This window comes from Sapajus apella, unplaced genomic scaffold, assembly GCF_009761245.1.
Source record: "Sapajus apella isolate SASKATOON/1434 unplaced genomic scaffold, GSC_monkey_1.0 scaffold12, whole genome shotgun sequence".
NCBI lineage: Eukaryota > Metazoa > Chordata > Mammalia > Primates > Cebidae > Sapajus > Sapajus apella.
The window spans coordinates 6950066-6970796 of NW_022436952.1; the positions used below are offsets into that span (position 1 = coordinate 6950066).

A 20731-nucleotide genomic window follows, 5' to 3' on the forward strand; every position below is an offset into this window, starting at 1 on the left:
CCCCAGTAACCACCAAGGATCCTGGAGCCTGGCTTTATCTCAGGCCTGAGTCCTCCACCCCTTCCTTCTTTCTAGGACTCCTAGCTTTGGTGCACCAACTACTCCAAAACCTCAACTTCTCTCCAAGAGGAATTTCAAGAAACACTGACTAATCTGGTTACAGAAGCTGAAGGAGGCCCAACCAGGGTGCAATAAATCTGCCCGACTCTTCTAAGCTGAAGTCTCTCCTCCCCAAAACTTTGTTCTCTGGGACCTGGTGACAGGGTGACTCTGAGTGCAGAATGCAGCACAGACGTTATTGAAGACACCTCACATTTTTCATTTCCAAACTACACCTAGCTCATAAAAAGCCAGGGAATGTAATAAATTTTCCCCTGTGGGACTTGGTTTTAATTAATTATTGGGTTATTCAAGGTGACTCGTGTGAAACGCAATTTGCACTCATAAACTGAATCTCACATAATCCATTCTAAGTAACTGGCTGTGAGCTATCCTCTCCAGAGACTTACACGAAACTTATATTTATCCTCTGAGGGCCTTGGGGCAAAATGTAAGGGTGACCTCAGTTTAAAGAGAGCTGGCTCAGGGCTGGGCACGGTGGCTCAAGCCTGTAATCCCAGCACTTTGGGAGGCCGAGGCGGGTGGATCACGAGGTCAAGAGATCGAGACCATCCTGGTCAACATGGTGAAACCCCGTCTCTACTAAAAATACAAAAAAAAAAATTAGCTGGGCATGGTGGTGCGTGCCTGTAATCCCAGCTACTCAGGAGGCTGAGGCAGGAGAATTGCCTGAACCCAGGAGGCGGAGGTTGCGGTGAGCCGAGATCGCGCCATTGCACTCCAGCCTGGGTAACAAGAGCGAAACTCTGTCTCGGAAAAAAAAAAAAAAGAGAGCTCGCTCAGCTGGCTAGGAATATAGTATGTATATAGCATGGATAATATGTATACATGTGTACACACATATACATTTATATAATTTAGTCACTTGTTTTGCAATATCTGCAAAGGATATGTGAAACTATCTCATTGAAGAAAGGAAATTGATGCTGAGTTTTTCTACAGCGAATCTGGCAGCCAAAGCTCATCCTACTGCCAGGGCCTCTGACATTTGGTCTTTATCATCCAAGATCCACGTCTGCCTCACATCTCCAGGTCTCTCCTGTGCAGTGTGGAATTGCTCTTGTCTGGGATTTATGCTCCTTTCTGTGTAACTTTAAAAACTCCAGGCCCCACATCTACAAAACAGGCTTCTGTCCAGAGTGGGTGTGAGCCTCCGGCATAGAGCCATTAACACTGTGGGCCTCCTGGTCTACAGCATCAGGGAATCTACATTTTTGAAACCTTTGGGGTTGGTAGGTTTGGGGGCTGAGTCTGTTCACATAAACAGAATCTGGAAATGGGGAGGGAGTGCATCTGGCTACTCTAGGTAGTTCCACCTGTTTACCAGGTGACTTCTCCAGACCAAGGCAATGTAGAGGAGGGGATTGGGTGGGGGAGGGGAAGGGGTCCAAGGGAGACTGTGAGCCCCCTACCCAGAGTTCAGCCACAGAAGGAAGGAGATACTCTGTCATTGCACCTAGGTTCCTGCCCCAGAAAAGAGGATAAAATCTGATTTTTGGGGGGGAGAGAAGAAAGGAAGGAAGGAAGACAGGCAGGCAAGAAGGAAGGGAGGAAGAAAAAAACTGAAGGAAGAATGGGATGGCTTATTTTCTCTCAGTTTTTGTCTGACCCCTGGGTTGGAAGTGGCAGGCTCTGCTGGGGGCCCTGCACTCAGCCAGTTCCGAGCAGAGGAAACCTCCTTCAGCCTTTTCTTCTTGGTTTTCTTTCTCTTTTGCCTCCTTTAATTTCCTTTCTTGACCTGGAAGCCAGACAATTTTTTTCTAAGCATAAGAGAGGCTAGATTCCAAACATCCCCTCAGTCCCTCTGGGCCCTAGAACTCTGCCCTGGCTGGTTCCTGAAGCTCCTCTGGGCCTTCCAAACAGTGGATAAAGTCTGTGTCTCAGCTAGAGTCTTAGCCTGGAATTTCTTTTTCACTCATGGCCAGGCCTAGGGGACTCTAAACTTTTGGAAAAAAAAATTAAATTTTCTTCCTCTCTCTGACCTACTTGAAATTTCTGTTCCAGGAGGAAGGAAAAAAATGTGATGCAGTTTCAAAGTATGTGGGAATGTAACAAATGCAGGCTGTGGAGGGTCAGCCTTCCTAAGAAGACAACTTTGTCTGCCCCACAAGGCATCTGAAACAGTGCCATCCAAAACAGTGCCCACAAGCAACCACCTGCAAAACGATACAGTAACGGAACAACAGCAGTTGTGTCCTCACATGCAGATGCGCTGATCCAGCCTTTGAAGGAGCCAATTAACCAGAGATGGGTTAATTCCTTCACCAGACCCCAGGTGTTGAATCCAGAGAAGCCCCACCCCAGAGAAATGAAAGCAGTCTGTGACAGACAGGCAGAGGGACAGCCGGACAGATGGGAGCACACATAAGGAAAATAAGTGAGATGAAAATTGAAGTTAAAGAAATCAGGGACCTTCAGGGCATGCAGAGTAGAACCAAGGGAAAGTCCCAGAGAGCTGGATAGGAGGGTATCTGAGGCTGGGGTTATCCGGAACTTGTTTTGACACAGGTACACATCGTTCAGCTCAGCACCCGCTAGGCTGGCTTTCTAGGATGCCAAGACAACCAGCCAGCCTTGCCAATTCTGGGAGAAATCAGCCAGAGCCATTGTTTGGCTTTTCTTCGACCAAACAATAGTTGATTGGCTGGAATTTTCACTTTCCCTGATTGTTAGCTCCTGTGGGATGTTGGTCAGGGCCTCTTGTCCTTTGCTAAGAGTAGACCCCAGCCCCTTCTCTCCCAGCTAAGAGCTGATCAACCTGTCAGTGGGGGAAAATCTCTCAATCTCTCACCTTTATTGATTGAATATTGAAAGAAAAGTATTTTGGTTTATTGCTTGGAAACAAAACAATCTAGAGGGATCCAGAAGTTTTATCAACTCTAATCTCATCTCTTTCATCTAGTTATAGGCCCAGAAACAGGACCAGAGACCCATCCAGGTTTTTAAAGTCCCAGAAAGCCTACACGTTTTTAGTGTGTGTGTGTGTGTGTGTGTGTGTGTGTTTGGTGGCCTGTATGGGGAAGTTTTTATTTTATTTTCATTTTCATCATTAGTTTTATTCTTGGTTATCTCTATTTGCTTAATGTGACAGAGCCACAGCTATATTCACAACAAAGAAAGCTGGAGCATTTGGGCAAATACTCAGATTCCAAGCTCCGCCCTAACCCCCCCACCCCTCCATTTAGCCACTTCAGTCGGAAGACCCCCGGAGGCGAATGGGAATGGAATGGGGGATCCAGGAACAAGATTCCAAGGGCCGGCTTGGCTGACTGTGATCTTTCCTTCATTTAGCAGTTTCTTTGGAGGGACCGTTGAGGGAGAGCAGAATCCCCAGGAAAGGAGTGGAGGAGGTGGAATGCTGCCATCAGTGACATGGGGAAAGAAGGAAAGAGAGGGTTGCTGGTTTCGGGTTAAATCTGTCCCTTTATAATTCCACGGCGTTTGCATCGTTTTGCCTTCTGAGAGGCTGCGTTTTGAGGAGACACCAGAAGCCTGGGAAATTTGCTTGCTGGTTCTCAAGTCAGAGTCCCCCTTCCCGGTGCTCCTTCCGGGCACTCCAGGGGAGTGGGATCTCTCCGTCCCTCCTGTAACTCCTCTCTTGCCATAGATGCCCCCAGTCCCACCTTGGGACATCCTTATCTGTCTGTTCCCCGCCACGATTCATCCTCCAGAGTCGCCAAGGCTCCTGCTGACTACAAAAGCGTCCCCAGAATTCCCTTCTTGACCCGGTTCAGGCACATCTCTTTATATTTCCATGCCTCAGTTTCCCTGTATTTTTACTGTGGAAGACTCAGAAGACAGCTAAGGCTATTTTCCGGGCAGGAAAGGGGAGAATTCGGGCAAATCTGTGGGTAGGGACCCAGACCCAAGACCCATGTTTCTCCTGCGTGGGTTGGAGTCTGTCTCAGGTCGCTCCAGGGACAGCGAGAGCCCACGCCGCCGAGAGCCTCTCCGCGAGGCCAGCGGGAAGCTGCGGACACACAGGCGCCTCCAGCCGCCTACCGGTCCTGCCCCATGCTTTTCCTGGGCCTCCAGCTCCGTGCAGAGAGAGTGAGAGTTCTCGGCCGGCCGGCGGGCTTCCACAGCAAATCCTCGAGAGCCGGCGCAGGCACAGAGGGCCGGCTGTGTTTTGAATAGTGCACGGGAGCCAGTCCAACCCGGCGAGATGGCCCGAAGCGGGGCCCAGCGGTCCGGGGTGTGGGTCCGGAGAGAGAGGGGCTCCCCATTTCCTTCCTCCCGCTGCTTGGTCACCCATTGCCTACCGGGGCGGAAGCGGGGCGTAGAGGGGCGCAGAGAGAGGCATTGCCCTCCAGGAGTATCTGTTCCCATCGGGTTATGATGAATGCCATCGCGGCCCATGCTCCACTCCCGGGGCCCCCTCGGTTCTTCCAAAGGTTTCCACCCAGTGTCGCGCGATGACTTCCGCCGGCCAAGTCGCTGCCGAAACAGGATCTCCTAGAGCGGGCTCCGCCGGGTCCCAGGGCGAAAAGGTCCGAAGATCTATGCTGCCAGGAAGACCCGGAGAACTGGGGAAGCCCAGCAACAACAAATAAGTTTCAACTGGAGACAAACCATTAGAGTTTGGCTTAGTTTTGAGTCTGAATGGTGCAGATAATTTCTCCTCCTCACTCTTCAGTCGATCTCAGCTGTATAGAGCTGCTCTGTGAACTAAAAAGAAGTTAGTGTCTATTCTCCCCCAACAACAATTTTTTTTACCCGTACTGTCAGCTTAAGCAACCGCCTAGATATCATTCTTGTTGAATTAAGCTCTGAAAGCTCGCCTGAGAAAAAAGTTTTCATTTTAAATAACGAATTATCAAGTCAGCAGTCTGATTTTTGTTTTAATTATCTGAGAAAACTCTACCTTTTAGTTGTGATAAAGAGTACGTAGACCAGACCTTAATAAGCAGAAATCCAATTAACTTAAAATTTTTCAGATTTTCAAAATTGTCCATAGTAGTTTTGTTACCTGCATATTTAAAAACAAACGCTACTAAAATAATTTCTCGATTTTAACCTATCTTTAAAAAATAGGGCCCACTGTAGTGGCTCACACCTGTAATCCCAGTATTTTGGGAGGCCAAGATAGGAGGATCTCTTGAGCCCAGGAGTTCGAGACCATCCTGGGCATTAGAGTGAGAACTCCCATCTCTATTTTTTTTAATAATATAAAGAAAAAGAAAAAATAGATAATGTATGCTAAAGGAAAGAGTCAAAAGTTACATTGGGGAGATATATTAAAAAGTAAAGTAGGTCTTTCTCTCAGCTCTTATCCCAGCTTCCCTTCCCAGAAGCAGCTATTGTTCCCATCGTATCCTTACAGAAATGCATATACATTTCTTTTAACACAAATGACAACATTCCACTTGCTGAGCTTTATATTTTGCCTTTTATTTTAAAAACAGTGCATCTTAATGATGATTTTATGTTTTTACTAATGTCTCTTTATAATGGTTCCACTTTGTTTTATGAATATATCTTAATTTATGTAATTAGACGACTATTGAGAAATATTTCGATTGTTTCCAATTTTATTTTCTTCTTTTTTCTGCTGGTGCACACGATATGCTCTATCCTATGTATATTCAAGTATATCTGTACGATATATTCTTAGAAATGGGTGATTTCAAAGGACTTGTGCATTTTTAAGTTTTGAAGTGGTTGAACATATTTTCAGAATTACAAGCAATTTATATGTTCTTTTTCAGAAAACTGTTCCTGTTGTCCCATTTTCTGTTGTTTTTCGTTGGTCTTGGTTTTTACTAATTTGTTTTTATGGTATTTTGCTAAAATGTGAGGTTGTAGTTCGGTTTGGTTTTGTCAATAAAAGTTATACCCATGACTAATGTAAAGTCTCTCCCTCTATACTTGCTAGAATTTTCCCGACAATTGTTTCCTGGAGGTGGTGGACAAAATGGAGGGGATGCCGAATGTGGACTCTTGCCAGCTCAGATTTTTTTCTTTCTTGTGGAATTCCTACCTTATTGAAAAAAATAGGGGGAGGTTTTTTGTTTTTGTTTTTGTTTTTTCTCTTATTTTCTCGCTATCTTTGACTCTTTTTAAGGTTAGCAGACACGGAAAAGTTTCACGTTGGACCAGGACCGAAAAGGCTTGATCACTGCAGAACAAGACCTCAGTCCTCGGTACCCACCCTCATCCGGCAGCCTCTTTCGCTCTATGCCTCAGCCTAGGACAAACCCCCCTCCGCCGGCCATCAGCCCCCCACGCCGAAGCCCCACGGAAAACCGCCTGAAAGAAAGTAGGGTAGGACCTAAGCTGCAGCCCCTCCAGGCACCTGGATTCTTGACATTCCCCTTTCCTCCCAGGCAGAGGCGTGTCGGTCGGGCAGAGGAGTGTCGGTCCGGCAGAGGGGTGCCTTGGCCTCCAGTTCCCAGTGAGCTGAGAGAAAGCAGCTGGTCCCCACTCCCAGCTCCTGGGACCTAGTGATCGCCACGGGCTGACGTCTGTTCCTTGGAGGACAGGCGGCTGCTTAGGAGTGGGACAGTAAGGACTAGGCTGGAGCGGGAGGGTTGGCGAGGCAGGAGTTGGAGGCGAGGTGGTTTTGGATCCTAGGAGCCGAAGAGGCCGATCTCGTTCTCCCGAGAGGCACCTCATCTTTCTCCCGATCCCCGCGCTCAGCCAATCGCCCCAAAGTCTCCAGTCGGGGGCTCCACATTGGTCGTCTGGGTCGCAAAAACAGCGCTTTCCAATCTCACCGCATTTCCCCTGGTGTGAAAAAGCGCCATTGCCAGCACGTTGCCGAGGTTTATGCCTTAACCCCGCATTCCAGCCACTTCCACGAATTATTTGGAAGACAGAATGGTTTGTGCCCATTTATCCTACCTGGAGCACAGACAAGAAACGGCAAAAAAAGGGGGGGGAAGCAGGTTTTTAGAAGAAAGGCAAAGAGAAGTTGGCCTTACAGAGTTCCATGGTTCGGAGCCTGGCCTACCTAATTTGGGAGAGGAAATCACTCACATTTCCTGAGCATGCTCTGTGTGCCAGGAACTTGCCAGCAGCTTCCAAGGTGAGGAGACTTCAGTCTGCCTCAAATGCCTCACCGCAGCGTTTAAAGTCTGAAACAGAGATAAACTTCCCCCAAGATTTTATTAAGTTTTACCCCCTCAGAATTATTGGACGTGGGGTACAGGATTTGGTATATTAAATTTTTAAGTTTTTATTTAAAAATCATTTATGGGGGGGTGATCAAAAGAAAAAAAATCATTTATGGCCTGGTGCAGTGGCTCACACCTGTAATCCTAGAACTCGGGAGGCTGAGGCAGAAGGGTCACTTGAAGCCAGGAGTTAGAGACTTGCCTGGCCAACAAAGCAAAAAATATTAGCTTGGGTGGTGGCACATGCCTGCAGTCCCAGCTACTTGGGAGGCTGAGGTGGGAGGATTGCTTGAAGCCAGAAGGTGGAGGCTTCAGGGAACTATGATTACACCTGCGAATAGCCACTGCACTCCCGCGTGGATGACACAGTGAGACTGTCTCAACAAAACAAAACAAAAACAAAAAGTTATTCAGATAATGCTTTATTATTATTATTATTTTGCCAAAAGACCTCTGCCAGGTGTGGCCTGAGGGGCTTTCTTATCTTATTTCTGACCAAACAACATTTAACTTTTTGCTCTCATTATCAGATTATTTCAGGTGAGAAAACGATTTGTCCAAACAATTGCCTGAGTTTGTGTAAACTGAACACCCATGCTTAAGCTGTCTGCTCCTGTCTAGAAAGGGAGGTGGTTCTTCCAGGAAGGAAAAGCTCCTGTCCCCACTGCAGACATTTCCGCCCTCCCCTGTAGGTGCCAGTGTCCTCGGGTTTGCGTGGATGCCATTCCCCATGCTCCCACTCCACCTCTGTCCACAGCCTGTCTTCCAGAGTGTGGGGGAAAGAGCTGGGGAAGGAGCTAAGTGTGGAGCTAGTGTCACACGGTGGTGGCAGTGGGGGTGCCCGAAGTGAGAAGCTGCAGAAAAAAAAAAACAGATTTCTAATGGCAGCTTCCTCCACCCTGAACAGATGGGCTTCGAACCTAGGGCCTTCACTCACACAGGCTTTGTCTACACAATACCAGGGGGAAACCACAATCATCCTGATGCTTCCCAGCACTGGCTGTTTTAGTGTAGATGCTGTCTCCTATCAGTCTGATCCCTATTTGTTTGTGGTCGGAATCTTTAAAAGCAAAGGGAAATAAGAAGTTGAGAATATGATTGAATACTTGAACAACCCAATCCTTCCCTCCTCCCCTCATATTCAGGATACAGCGAGGAAGGATTTTAAGTTTCAATTTCTGAAGTCACATTGATCTTCTGCCCTCCCTGGTGGGTGTCACTGCACCGGACATCAATTTCCCCTTCCTTTTTCTTTAGTTTTACTGTTTCCTGGAGCTCTTCCAAGGCAGTGTGTCAGCAGGCAAGAGAGTTGTGGTGGGATAGAGGGTGAGAGGACACTGTTAGACCAACTGGGTGAGACAGAAAGTTTGCTGCAGTCGAGAAGCCAGAAGGAGGGGTGTAGGCTGGGGCGGAGGGGTGTATGGTGAAAGACAACCGTGGTATGGGGGAGTCCAATGCCTAGGGAAGCACAGACGCACCTCCAGGCGACCTTCCAGCCTGGGGTCAGGAAAAGGACAGGCTGAGAAGTCTAGAAAGGCAAAGAAGTTAACGATGTTTGGCCGTCTGGGGTCTTATCAGTGCGTTGGGGTCAGGTGGGGGCCGAGGCGACAAGCTCAGGCGGATGCCAGCCAGGGTTGGGAAGTGCAGGTGAGGAGGGGTGCTTGGGGAAAGGCCCATCCCACTGACCCCACCTGGGACCGGGTAGTCTAGGCTGGGGAGTGGGCGTGCCTCTTGGAGCCCCCAGGTGAGAGGAAAGGGAGGGAGGGAGTGACTGCTGAAATATTAACCCCTTCAGGGTTCTGAAGGGAAGGGGAACATCTTTAGAGGATACGGTGAGAAGACAAACGTCCCTTCATCCTGAAATGAAATTCATTTGGAACCCCCCTGAACCCCCAACTCCCGGCCGGTGAAACGGAGCGAGTTGCCTCCGCCTCCTGGCCCCTGTCCCCAAGCCTGAAGAAGAGTTTCTCAGCCCGGTTTGGGGGTAAACCGGAAACCTCTAGTCATTTGGCAGAGAATGCCCCAGTCTTAAAAGGAATGGAGGTAGGGGGTGAAATGGAGACATTACCCTCTCTTCAGCCCCGGCCCTCAATCTTTGGCAGGGAGGGACAGTGACGGGCAGGGTGGAAGAGCACCCAGGCCCGGCTCCAGTTTCTCCCACGGTTTTGCGCATCTGGGCATGGCCAGCGCCTTTGGGAGAAAGGGCCTGGGCACCGTAAGGATGCCTGGGCTGCTGGGTAGTGGCGGGGGCGTTTCTTGGCCCAGCGGGGTGGGGTTTCCAAGCCAGATTCCTGGCCCTGGCCGAGCCAGGGGCGCTGGGTGAGGGTGGGTTTGGGGGGCCTCCCTGCGGTGAATCAGGCTCTTGACCTCAGGCCGTCCGGGCCTGGCTCCGCAGGGTAAACATTCTCTCTGCTTTCGAAACTGGTGGGACTAGAAAGGAGGGGTCGGCAAGGAGAGGGAGGGAGCGGGGAAGGGAGAGATTCTGAGTGGAGGAGATGTTCTGAAATCCTCTCTCCTGCCAGGAAACCAGGGCGGCCTTTCGAGAGAGCAGCCTCGCTGCCTACTTGAGGCCGAGGCAGGAGCATCAATCACATGGGATGTAGTTTCTCTCCGGCTAAAGAACGGCTCACGAGGGCCTCGGGAACGCGACTGTGGAAATGACTGGAAAGCTGGAAGGGCTGGGTGGTGGGGGAAGCTGCAGCGCACAGCTTCCAGATTCCCGTTTGCTAAGAATCACCTGAAGGATGTTTCTCTGAAGGAAGCGTGGGCATCTGTGAAGGGTTAGGGGCACATGCTGTCAACTTTCCGCAGGACAAGAGTGGAAATCTATACTCCTTGGGAAGGGACTTTGTCACTGAACTTTAAGAAAACGGTTACTGGGCCGAGCTCGGTTGCTTATGCCTGTAATCCCAACGTTTTGGTAGATGCGAGTGGGAGCATCGATTGAGGCCAGGAGTTGTAGCCTAGGCAATATATCGGGACTCTTGTCGAAAAGAAAAGAAAAGAAAAAAGAAAGAGGGAGGAAGGAAGGAAGGAAGGAAGGAAGGAAGGAAGGAAGGAAGGAAGGAAAGAAGGAAAGAAGGAAAGAAAGAAAAAGAAAGAAAGAAAGAAAGAGAAAGAAAGAGAAAGAAAGAAGAAAGAAAGAAAGAAAAAAGAGAGGAAGGAAGGAAGAAAGAAAGGAAGAAAGGAAGAAAGGAAGGAAGGAAAGAAAGAAAGAAAAAGAAAGAGAAAAAGGCAAGGAAGCATCTTGTGCCTCATCTTGAATGTTGATAGTGCGGAGGGAGCCTGTTTTGACTCCTACTTCCATTCTTGGGCCACCGGCAGAGCAGATCGAGCAAAGCTTTGAGGTCACATAGACCTAAGCTTAGACCCCAGTCCCACTCCCCAGCAGCTTCAGGCCCGGGCAACTGTCTCTCCGTCTCCCCAGCACAGTCTCCTCATAGAGGCCGTAAAATAACGGCAGAGTTGATGCTGGAATCAAATCAATACAGTGACAAGCCCAGCGCTGCAGTGCCCCGTGCTCAGTGGCCAAAATAATGCCCTGCATGCCTCAGCTTCCTCTCGGATTTTTGCCAAGGCCAAACTTCCAGTGTCCCTGAGAAAACCCTTGGCCACTTGACCTCTGCCCCGTCTCAGCCAAATGACTAGGATGACTGAGAAGTGAATCAAAGGAAAATCACCCAAGTCTACTCTTCTCCACAGCAGGTGAGCGGAAGGAAGGAAGGGAGGAAGGGAGGAAGGGAGGAAGGGAAGAAGGGAGGGAGATCTCAGTTCCCTTTTTTTGTCGTTCTCTTAGTGGTCCTCCACACCAGGAGACCTAAGCGGTCTGAGGAGGGCCAGTTACCACGGCAGCAACACTCTCAGGGCCTGTTTCAGCACCCCATTTACGTGGCACATGAAAAATTCAGGATGACCGCCCTGGCTGAAAGCTCTTCCTGGGTTTGGGACATCAGATCTTCCCGGGATGGGATCTTGTCTCTGGAGTAGCTATGACCTGAGAATAAACCTGTTTCCTACACTGTAAAATTGGCATAACCACCATTCCCATCCCGTCTTCCTCGGGAGTCCTAATGGGAGCAGTGATGGAATGAAGGTGACCACACTGGAACCCGGAGCGCTGTTCCCCTGCGTGGCTTCACACTGATATCCACACTAGAATTCAGTGTCTGCAGTTCAAGTTCAAACTACCGTGGTTGGGGAAGGGCCACAGAGGTCCTGCGTGGTCGCGGAGTCACCGAACCCGTCCAGTCTTGCTTGGGACACATACTGGTTTACATTATCTCTTGGGTTCAGTTTGCTCATCTGTACATGGGGCTGGGATCCCCCTCGTAAAGTGATTTTTGGGGATAATAAAGTTTGTAAAAGTGTTTTGCCCCAGTGTTTGGTACATACTACTCGCTACATTAACAATGTCGCCTACACGCAGGAACTGGAGGAATCTCATTCCAGGTTCCTTCTGGAACCGAATTCACCTCTGAGGCTTTGGGGCTTCTTAGCCAGAGCCGCTGGGACGAAACGAGAAGAAAGAGAGGGAAACTCTTGGTAACGGGCTGGTCCGGCCCTGCCCTGAGCATTTCTGCAGAGACCCCAGTCCTGCTTCTTCCAGCCTCGGATAGATTTCTCTCTCTCTCTGACCCTACTGGGACGAAGGCCTTTTGGCTCTGCGTTGCAATCCGCCGCGGTGCTGGTTCGGTTCCTGCGCTGGAGGCTGGAGCCGGGGTGCTCTCTTGCGGAGGGAGCGAGTAGGCGGCTCCTGGGCGTGGCGTGGGCCCCCTCAAAGTCGGGGAAGCACTTTTCCTGCAGACCTGGGATCTTTCTCCGCCAAAAAGCCCGGGCTCTAGGACTCGGGACTGGGCTGTGGGGAGCAGGGTTTTCCTCTCTGTGCGTCCTAATCTCCAATTCCAGGCAAATTCGCAAGGAAGAACCTTCCCGAGCGCGCCTTCTCCAACAGGACCTCCAAACCAGCCTCACACACGCTGGCCTCACCCTCTCCTGGGGAATCCCCACCTGCCCTGTAACTACCCCTTTCAGATTTGGGAGAATGAAGGAGATATTCCTTCCACCTACACTTTCTACGGCCCCTTCTGTTGAATGGTATTTTCCTTTGGGGGTCCCTAGAAGTGCGGGGAGGAAGCCTGCAAATGAAAATATTAAGAAAACAAAACAAAACAAAACAAAAAAGAACCGGCGAATTGGCTCTGAGTCCAGTAAACGATTCCTCTTTCCTTCTCCAGTCCTTCTCTCACTTCCAACAGAGCAACTGAGAAATCATTTCAATAATCAGCAAATCTGCTGGGAAATGGAGAACCAGAAGGGAACGTCCTATCCAACAGCTGGTTTTTCGTCTCTCAATAGAAGCCCAGTCTTTCCTTTAGATATGAATATAGCTACTGTGCATTTCTCCATTAATAAATATAAATTTCCCAACTAGGTGGTGAGGGATATGAATTTTCATAGGAACATTGGGCCCTAGAGACGCCAAGGAGCTTCAGGTCATAAGGGGGTCTATTCAGGCTATGTCCAAGCACAACCCAATTATGGCATCAAAAACAAGAGGTCTTGACTCAGATCTTTCACGTTTTAATAAGGGAGGGGGATGCTGCTGATACAGCAAAATGATTGAAAATATTTGTAAACATATACTTGTCACTGGACCTCCATTCGTGTTTGTGGGTGTGGTAGAATCAAGTATGTCAATTAGCTGTTTCTTGGTTTAAAAACAAAAAATACCCCCAGCCCCACCCCTGCTCTGGAGTCTCTGCTTCTCAAATATGAAGTGGAAAAAAAGAACTCAAGTCCCGTTTAGACTGTGGGAGCTCAACCCATGAAGGGACTTTGGGAATTGACATGGGAGAATTTGGGGTGGAGGGTGGAAGGGTGGAGGAAATGAGATCGGCCGCAGACACTGAGTCAGAAGCCTGAGACTAAGGCCTGGCTCTGTGTCCTTGATGTCCCCAAGCCTCAGTGTTCACATCTATAAGATGAGGATGATATTGATCTCACAGAACTGCTGTGAATAATCAACAATATAATAAATGTGACAGTGCTTTTTCATTATCAGCCTTTCCTTGGTCTGGACCAAATTGAAAGGACACGGTGGGCCAGGCAAGGCGGCTCGGATCACGCCTGTAATCCCAGCACTTTAGGAGGCCGAGGCAGGAAGATCTCTTGAGCCCAGGAGTTTGAGACCAGCCTCGGCAACATAGTGAGACTCTATATCTAACAACAACAACAAATTAGCCAGGCGTGGTGGTGGAGGCCTGTAGTCCCAGCTCCTCAGGGGGAGAGTTGGGAGGATCGCTGAGCCCAGGAGGGCAATGCTGCAGTGAATCATGATCTAGCCACTGCACTCTAGCTTGGGTGACAAACCAAGACCTTGTAAAATAAAAAGAAAAGAAAAGAAAAAAGGAAGGAAAAAGAAAGAAAAAGGAAGGAGGGAAGGAAGGAAGGAAGGAAAGAAGGAAGGAAGGTAGGAAGGTAGGAAGAAAGGAAAAGAAAAGAGACCATGCAAAGAAGGCAAGGGTCCAGCTTGGGCCCCAGCCCAGGGACGTGTATGAGCATCCCCATGGCTACTTGATGTCCTGTCATATGAGCTCAGCTGGCTTAGTCTTACCCTCTGTCAGATCCAGGGGGAAGTGAGAATCCACTACAGTAGGCCTGTCTCAGCTCCTGTTTGCTTTGGCCACGGTGTGATCGTGTCTTGCTGGCTTTGCCAACAGGATTTAGGTATTTGCTCTCCCGCCTGGCCTGGCTGCTGAGGCAGCTGGTATTCCGCTCCTGCTTGTCATGCTGGCTGAGACTTCCTGCTGCTGCTGCTTCCCCTTTCTCAGATGGATGGAATTGTATTTTATTATCATTGTCACAAGACTCCTATGCTTCAGAAAGCAGGGTCGTGGAAGGAGGCCTCAGACTTTCCCTTTCAAATGGCTCCCCAAGAAGTACATACTCAAGGACTAAGATGAATCAGGCAGTATGCCAGGAAAAAAAATGAAACAGAGAGCCAGAAAAAACAGGCACAGGCACCAACCCTAGATCTTTAAAGGACTTGCTTTGCTTTCCACCATTCTTTCCTCATGCTTTCTGGGGACAGTAGTAGATAGCAGTGATTAAAGGGAAGGGGAGCCCGTTGCTGAAGGTCACCCCAGACCAGCCAGAGCCCGCGGCTGGAGAGTCTCGGAGGAAGCAAGATCAGGTGCCTGATGGGAAGAACATGTGTTCAGAACAATCATGTCCCCTCATACCCAAAGCAATTCCCAGAGCCTTCAGACACCTCCTCAGCACACAGTGCGCATTCAGGAGACATGAAATACCCTCACATGACACACTGCCTGCTTGGCTTTCCAGGCTGCTGGTGAATAACTTAGAGTCACGGCTGGAGAATGCAAAATAATTAAAAGCAATGCTTAGTAAATTGCAGTTTCAAGGTCTTCATTGCCTTCCTAACAATTTGAAAAACACATTTTATTGCTTTTTTAGATTCCTCGAGTTGAAATACCACTGCGTGCTATAATTAAGCTAAGTGACATGCCAGCTGTAAAGGCAAGGGTTGCGAATGATTACATTTCGTTCATGTGATCATCCAGGATGAGTGTGGGGAGGGAGCCTGCAACAGCTGCCACTCTGCCTTGCTTACACCCTGCCAGGGTGGAAGGAAAGCTGGAGTCTGAAATTACTTTCTTTTTTTTTTTTTTTTAAGAAACAGGGTCTCCCTCTGTCACCCAGGCTGGAGTACAGTGACACAATTATAGCTCACTGTAGCCTCGACCTCCTGAGCTCAAGCAATCCTCCCACCTCAGTCTCCCGGGTAGCTGGGACTACAGGTGTGCACCACCATGCCTGGCAAATTGTTGTTGTTGTTGTTGTGGTTGTGGTTGTTGTTTGGTAGAGGCAGGTTCTCTCTATGTTTCCCAGGCCAGTCTCAAACTCCTAGCTTTAAGTGATCCTCCCACCTCAGCCTCCCAAAGTGCTGGAATTACAGGTGTGAGCCACCACGCCCAGCCAAAACCTTCTTTATTGATTGTTTTCCCTCTCAGGCAGTAGTTAGCTGCTAAATCCCAGCTCTATGATACTTTTCTCACTTGTCTCTCCTTTTTCTTCCAGCTTATTGAGGTACGTCTGCCTCCTCTTCTTTCCCCTAGCCAGCCATCCTGATAGAGGCTGCAAGGGCTTGAATCCTGGACCACTGTATGAGACTCCCAAGCCCTCTCTCACCTTTGGGTCCCTCCCCTTGCCAAGCCATTCCACCTTCTACTACCAGACTCATCTTCCTAACACTAAATAAAATCCCCCACTCACAAACCTTCAGCAGTTTCCCACTGCCTGCTGAATTCGGTAAACACTACCCAGGATAACAGTTTAGCCCCTCTGCAATATTTATTCATTCAGCAAATATTTACTGAATTCCTATTATGTCCTAGGTACTAAACTAAAAGCAGAGAATATAAAGATGTAGAGACATGGTACATTCCAGCGGGCAGACAGCGGCACAAATTCATTATCATGAGGAGTGATTCCAATAATGGCAATATAAACAAAGAGTCCCTGGGTTTCCAATATGGTCTCTTAATCATCTCCCAGTTTCCTTTCTGATTCAGCCAAACTGGACTAGACCTTACCTCTTTTTTTTTTTTTTTTTTTTTTTGATACGGAGTTTCGCTCATGTTGCCCAGGCTGGAGTGCAGTGACATGATCTTGGCTCACTGCAACCTCTGCCTCCCAGGTTCAAGCAGTTATCCTGCCTCAGCCTCCTGAGTAGCTGGGATTACAGGTGCATGCCACCACCGCTAATTTTTGTATTTTTAGTAGGGACTGGGTTTTGCCATGTTGGCCAAGCTGGTCTCAAATTCCTCACCTCAGGTGATCTGCCAGCCTCACTGAGCCTCCCAAAGTGCTGGAATTACAGGTGTGAGCCACCGCGCCCAGCCTAGACCTTACCTCTTGATCACGTTCAGGGTTTTTAGTTTCTTCCAGGCCTCCATACCTCAGTCCATATCTTATATCCACCTTTTAAAATCTTATTTAAATATTACCTCCTCCAGTGAAGTGGACTTGGTCCTCTCGGCTAGGTGTGAGGGTGTTTCCCTCTCATCTACTGACACTCTTTTTTAGTGGCACTTAACTCAGGCTAGTTATCCATGGACCCGCCTTCTTCCACTGCACACTCCTCAGGAGCAGGAACTGCCATAGCATTTTTCTGTCTCACAGGAGCCACTCAGTAGACAGTTGCTCTGCACAGCCCTATGAGTGAACAGGCAGGAGGTGGGTAGGGCTGGGAGGGCAGCCTAACATCACGCCTTCTCATTGGACAACGCTGAGCTGTTAAATCCCCTAGACAGGATATGCTACATAATCTGGCAGGCCCAGTGCAAAATGAAAATGCAGAGTTCCTTGTTCAGAAATTATTCAGAATTTCAAGACAGTGCTAATAGGGCATTAAACCAAACATAGGGCTCTTCAAAGTGCAGAGCCCCATGTGACTGCACAGATTGCATGCCCTATCTCTAGGAGCAAAGGTGCCGGCACCACAGTGTCCCATAGAAAGCCAAATAATTCTGGCATCATCTTATTAAGGGACTTCTTTTTTTTTTTTTTTGAGACAGAGTCTTGCTTTGTCACCTAGGCTGGAGTGCAGTTGCACGATTTCGGCTCACTGCAACTTCTGCCTCCCAGGTTCAAGTGATTCTCCTGCCTCAGCCTCCTGAATAGCTGGGATTACAGGCGCACACCACCATGCCTGGCTAATTTTTGTATCTTTAGTAGAGACAGGGTTTCACCATATTGATGTTGGTCTCAAACTCCTGACCTCATGATCCTCCCACTTCAGTCTCCCAAAGTGCTAGGATTGCAGGCATGAGCCACCATGACCGACAAGACTTCCTTTCCATCAGCTCAGGAACCTTGACTGGGTGAAACTGGTAACCAGGGAGAAAAGGGGAGAGATGTAGAGATTCCAGGATGCCCCTTTTCAGCAAGTCTTACATCTTTTGCTTGGCCAGGCTATGATCTGTGGCAATCTGATGAGAACAATGGGAAAAATGGCCACACATCAGTCTGTTTTGAGCCTTCTGAATGGCATCAGGAATGGGCTAGTGAAGTGGAGGTTGGGGTGGCAATTATGCTTTTACTTGTCTGCTGAGATAACCAGGCCTTGGCTTCTTTTGCCATCCAGCTGGGCCTTGACTATTTACTAAAAAGAACGCTATACCAGGATCCTTGAAAAACAGGCCCACATGCAGATGATGTGTACACATGTGTGTTTCACAGCTGGACACAAATGACTGAGTCTAACATCTCCATCCTTAGATAATTTAGTTCTTTTGCCTGAAAGGTACTGTAGGCTTCAAGCATCCCAGGTTTCTCTGACATTCTTGAGGCCAGAAATTCATTCTATTGGAAATCCACAAGGCAAAGTCGGGTCAACACTGTGAAGCAAGTGCTTGTCTTCAGAACTTACTTCTTCCACCCCTGCCCCATACACCTCCCCAGAAGGTCTCACCAAGGATTGGACTCAGGAAGAGCAAGTGAGGCAAAAATTGATCACATTACAGGCACAAGCCACCATGCCCGGCTAATTTTTCATGCCCTTTCCTGGAAAGGGCAGAAAGTGAGCTGGCAGACAAGGAAAGGGTATGCCTAGGGTATAGCCAGGCCCTGTGCTGGGCAGAGTTGGTGGAGTCAGAGTGCCCCAGAAAGGGCAACGTCAGGCTCTGGGCTACCAGCAACGAGGGGAGGGCTTACTGTAGACCATTTGTCCAGAGAAAATCTTCAAAGCTTCCTGACATATTTTCAATATATTTGGAGCTTTTTTTTTTTTTTAGACAGAGTCTCACTCTGTCACCCAGGCTGAAGTGCAGTGGCATGACCTCGGCTCACTGCAACCTCCACCTCCTGGGTTCAAGCAATTCTCCTGCCTCAGTTTCCTGAGTAGCTGGGATTACAGTTACCCACCACCACACCCAGGTAATTTTTGTATTTTTAGTAGAGACAGGGTTTCACCATGTTTGCCAGGCTGGTCTTGAACTCCTGACCTCAGGTGGTCTGCCCACCTCAGCCTCCCGAAGTGCCAGGATTACAGGTGTGAGCCACTGTGCCTGGCCTGAAACTTTCTTGGTGAGGTGTACTCAGGATAACTGTCTCCCCACCACCTTCCTTTCCCATTCTCCCTCCAGATCAGGCTCCTCCTCCTGGCAGTGAGCATGGCAATTTTTTTTATTAATGGATGCCTGAGGGGAAAGTGTATCATTTGTGCAGGTTGATGGAAGAAGCATCTTCAGGCTGGGTACTCTCACCTCACCTCTGTTTTCACTGGTGAGATTAAGTTGGGCTGGTGAGGAAGGTCACCAGAAGATGCTCGGGCACTGAGGTGGCAAGTCTTTGGGCTGGGGATGGGAGGAGGTCGGGTCTTGACTTTGCAAAGTTGTAGCTGCCTCAGTTCTCTCACTCGGGGTTCAGAGTTATGGACCTTGCCCATCTCTGACCTTGTCTTTTATCCTGGAGGTGAAGATCAATTGGCACAGTTCTACTGGTGGACTGAGGGCTTTTGACTCCTGGAAATCATGAGTCCTTCTGTGAAACACTACTCCCCAAGTTGCTTTATCTGGGGGAGTGTTCCGGATGATGGTGCCATGTGAGGAATCCAGAGAAGTGTCACTGGTAGGGCAACTGAGGTGTGTCCTGGGGCAGCACCAATCGACCCCCAGGAATCATGGTCCTGTAGCACTGTAAGCTAACTGGGAGGGCACAAAGGCAGAGCTGCTGGCCTCAGGGCTGCTAATGGGAGCTAATGAAGGGCCAGGACATCTAGATGAGGAAGCAAAACTTCAGTTGATTCTGTGGACACTGGAGACACTGTGGGAAGAGACAAACCATTTCCTGCAAGTTAAGAGGTAGGAAGGGGGAAATGGCAGAGATCCAGTCTGATTCTGGAAAAAAAGAAAAGATTTTTTTTTAAAGATACTCCTTTAAAATGCCCTCCAGAATATTAAAGTTAATTAACTGATCATCACCATTCCCATCTAGTGGATCACGAGACACTTAGGTGACTCATATCCGTAGTCACCAGAAACTCATTCTACCTACACAGCATTCATCTCCCTGCAGCCTTCTTGTCTGAAATATTGGATATGGGTCATTTAAGAGCAGCCAAGATGGCTGGCTGGAGAGAATGTTCTGGTGGCTAAGAAGCTGTACGCCCTTGGACAATTACTTCACCTCTCTCAGCCTTGGTTTCCCGATTAGAAAAAGGACAACAACAATGCCTTGAGATCTGAGATAATATATGCAAAGCTTTTAGTACACCAATGGGAAGTGTGTCTTGGGCCAGTTCACACTGGGCTCATCACCATCAGCACAATATCATCAGCAACAGCAACAGCATCACCATCTTTGCAGGTACCATTGATTCAGTAAGCTGTCAGGCTTCCCACTTTGTCAAGCTGTGAGTCATCCTTAAAATCCTACAAAATGAGGACAGCCACAGTGGCTCATGCCTGTAATCCCAGCTCTTTGGGAGGCTGAGGCAGGTAGGTCACTTGAGGTCAAGAATTTGAGACCAGCGAGGCCAATATGGAGAAGCCCCATCTCTACTAAAACTACATCCCAAAATTAGCCAGGCATGGTAGCCCACCTGTAGTCTTAACTACTCAGGAGGCTGAGGCAAGAGAATCACTTGAACCTGGATGGTGGAGGTTGCAGTGAGCCAAGATTGCACCACTGTACTCCAGCTGAGCAACAGAGGGAACTTCTGCCTCAGGAAAAAAAAAAAAAAACAAAAAAAAAAAAACAGAAAGAAAAAGTTAGCCAGGCATGGTGACAAGCACCTGTTACCCCAGCTACTCAGGAGGAAGAAGTGGGAGAATCACCTGAGCCTGGGAAGTTGAGGCTGCAGTGAGCCGTGAGTACCGCTGCATTCCAGCCTGGATGACACAGTGAGACCCTGCCTCAAAAAAAAAATCCTACCAAATAAGTTGTTTATTCCCTAGAATTCAGCTGTTATACAGAACTGCACCCTGGACTCAGTGACCAACCCACTGTGAAAGCAGGTCCAGAGGAAGAAGAATGAGATTATAGCCACTAAAGCAGAGACATGGAGGAATTTGTTAGGGCTCCATTCCTCACATGGGTCAGGATGGGTGCCAAGTTCATGGCCAAGTGGTAAAGAGGAAGAAACATAGAACAATTTGTCCATAGTCCATCACTTGTGTGAGGTTGGGCAAGTCATTTAACATCTTCAACCTTGAATTTCTTCACTTGCAAATTGGGCATAAAGTAACAACATTTGCCTTGCCAATCTCACATTGTCAGCGTGAGGATTCCATGAGATACAGTCTGTAAACCTGATGTGTGGAAGGTATTATCACTATTATGCTTTCCAAGGAAATTCCTGATCTCAATTGGAGCCTCTGCTTGCTCTTCCTTCTTTCCTTCAACCTTTATTTATTTATTTATTTAGAGACGAAGTCTCTAATAAATAGAGATGTTGCCCAGGCTGGAGTGCA

The 20731-nt window shown here is 48.5% G+C and overlaps 1 protein-coding gene across 1 annotated transcript in view; it reads right to left on the bottom strand.

Moving 5' to 3' along the window:
• Nucleotides 1-18419: 18419 nt before the first annotated feature.
• Nucleotides 18420-20731, bottom strand: part of TTLL6 (tubulin tyrosine ligase like 6) — a 39041-nt gene continuing 36729 nt past the window's right edge. The window contains exon 13 of the mRNA XM_032279902.1: nt 18420-19156. The gene's annotated coding sequence lies outside the window, so the exon portion shown is untranslated. The remainder of the gene's footprint in view (nt 19157-20731) is intronic.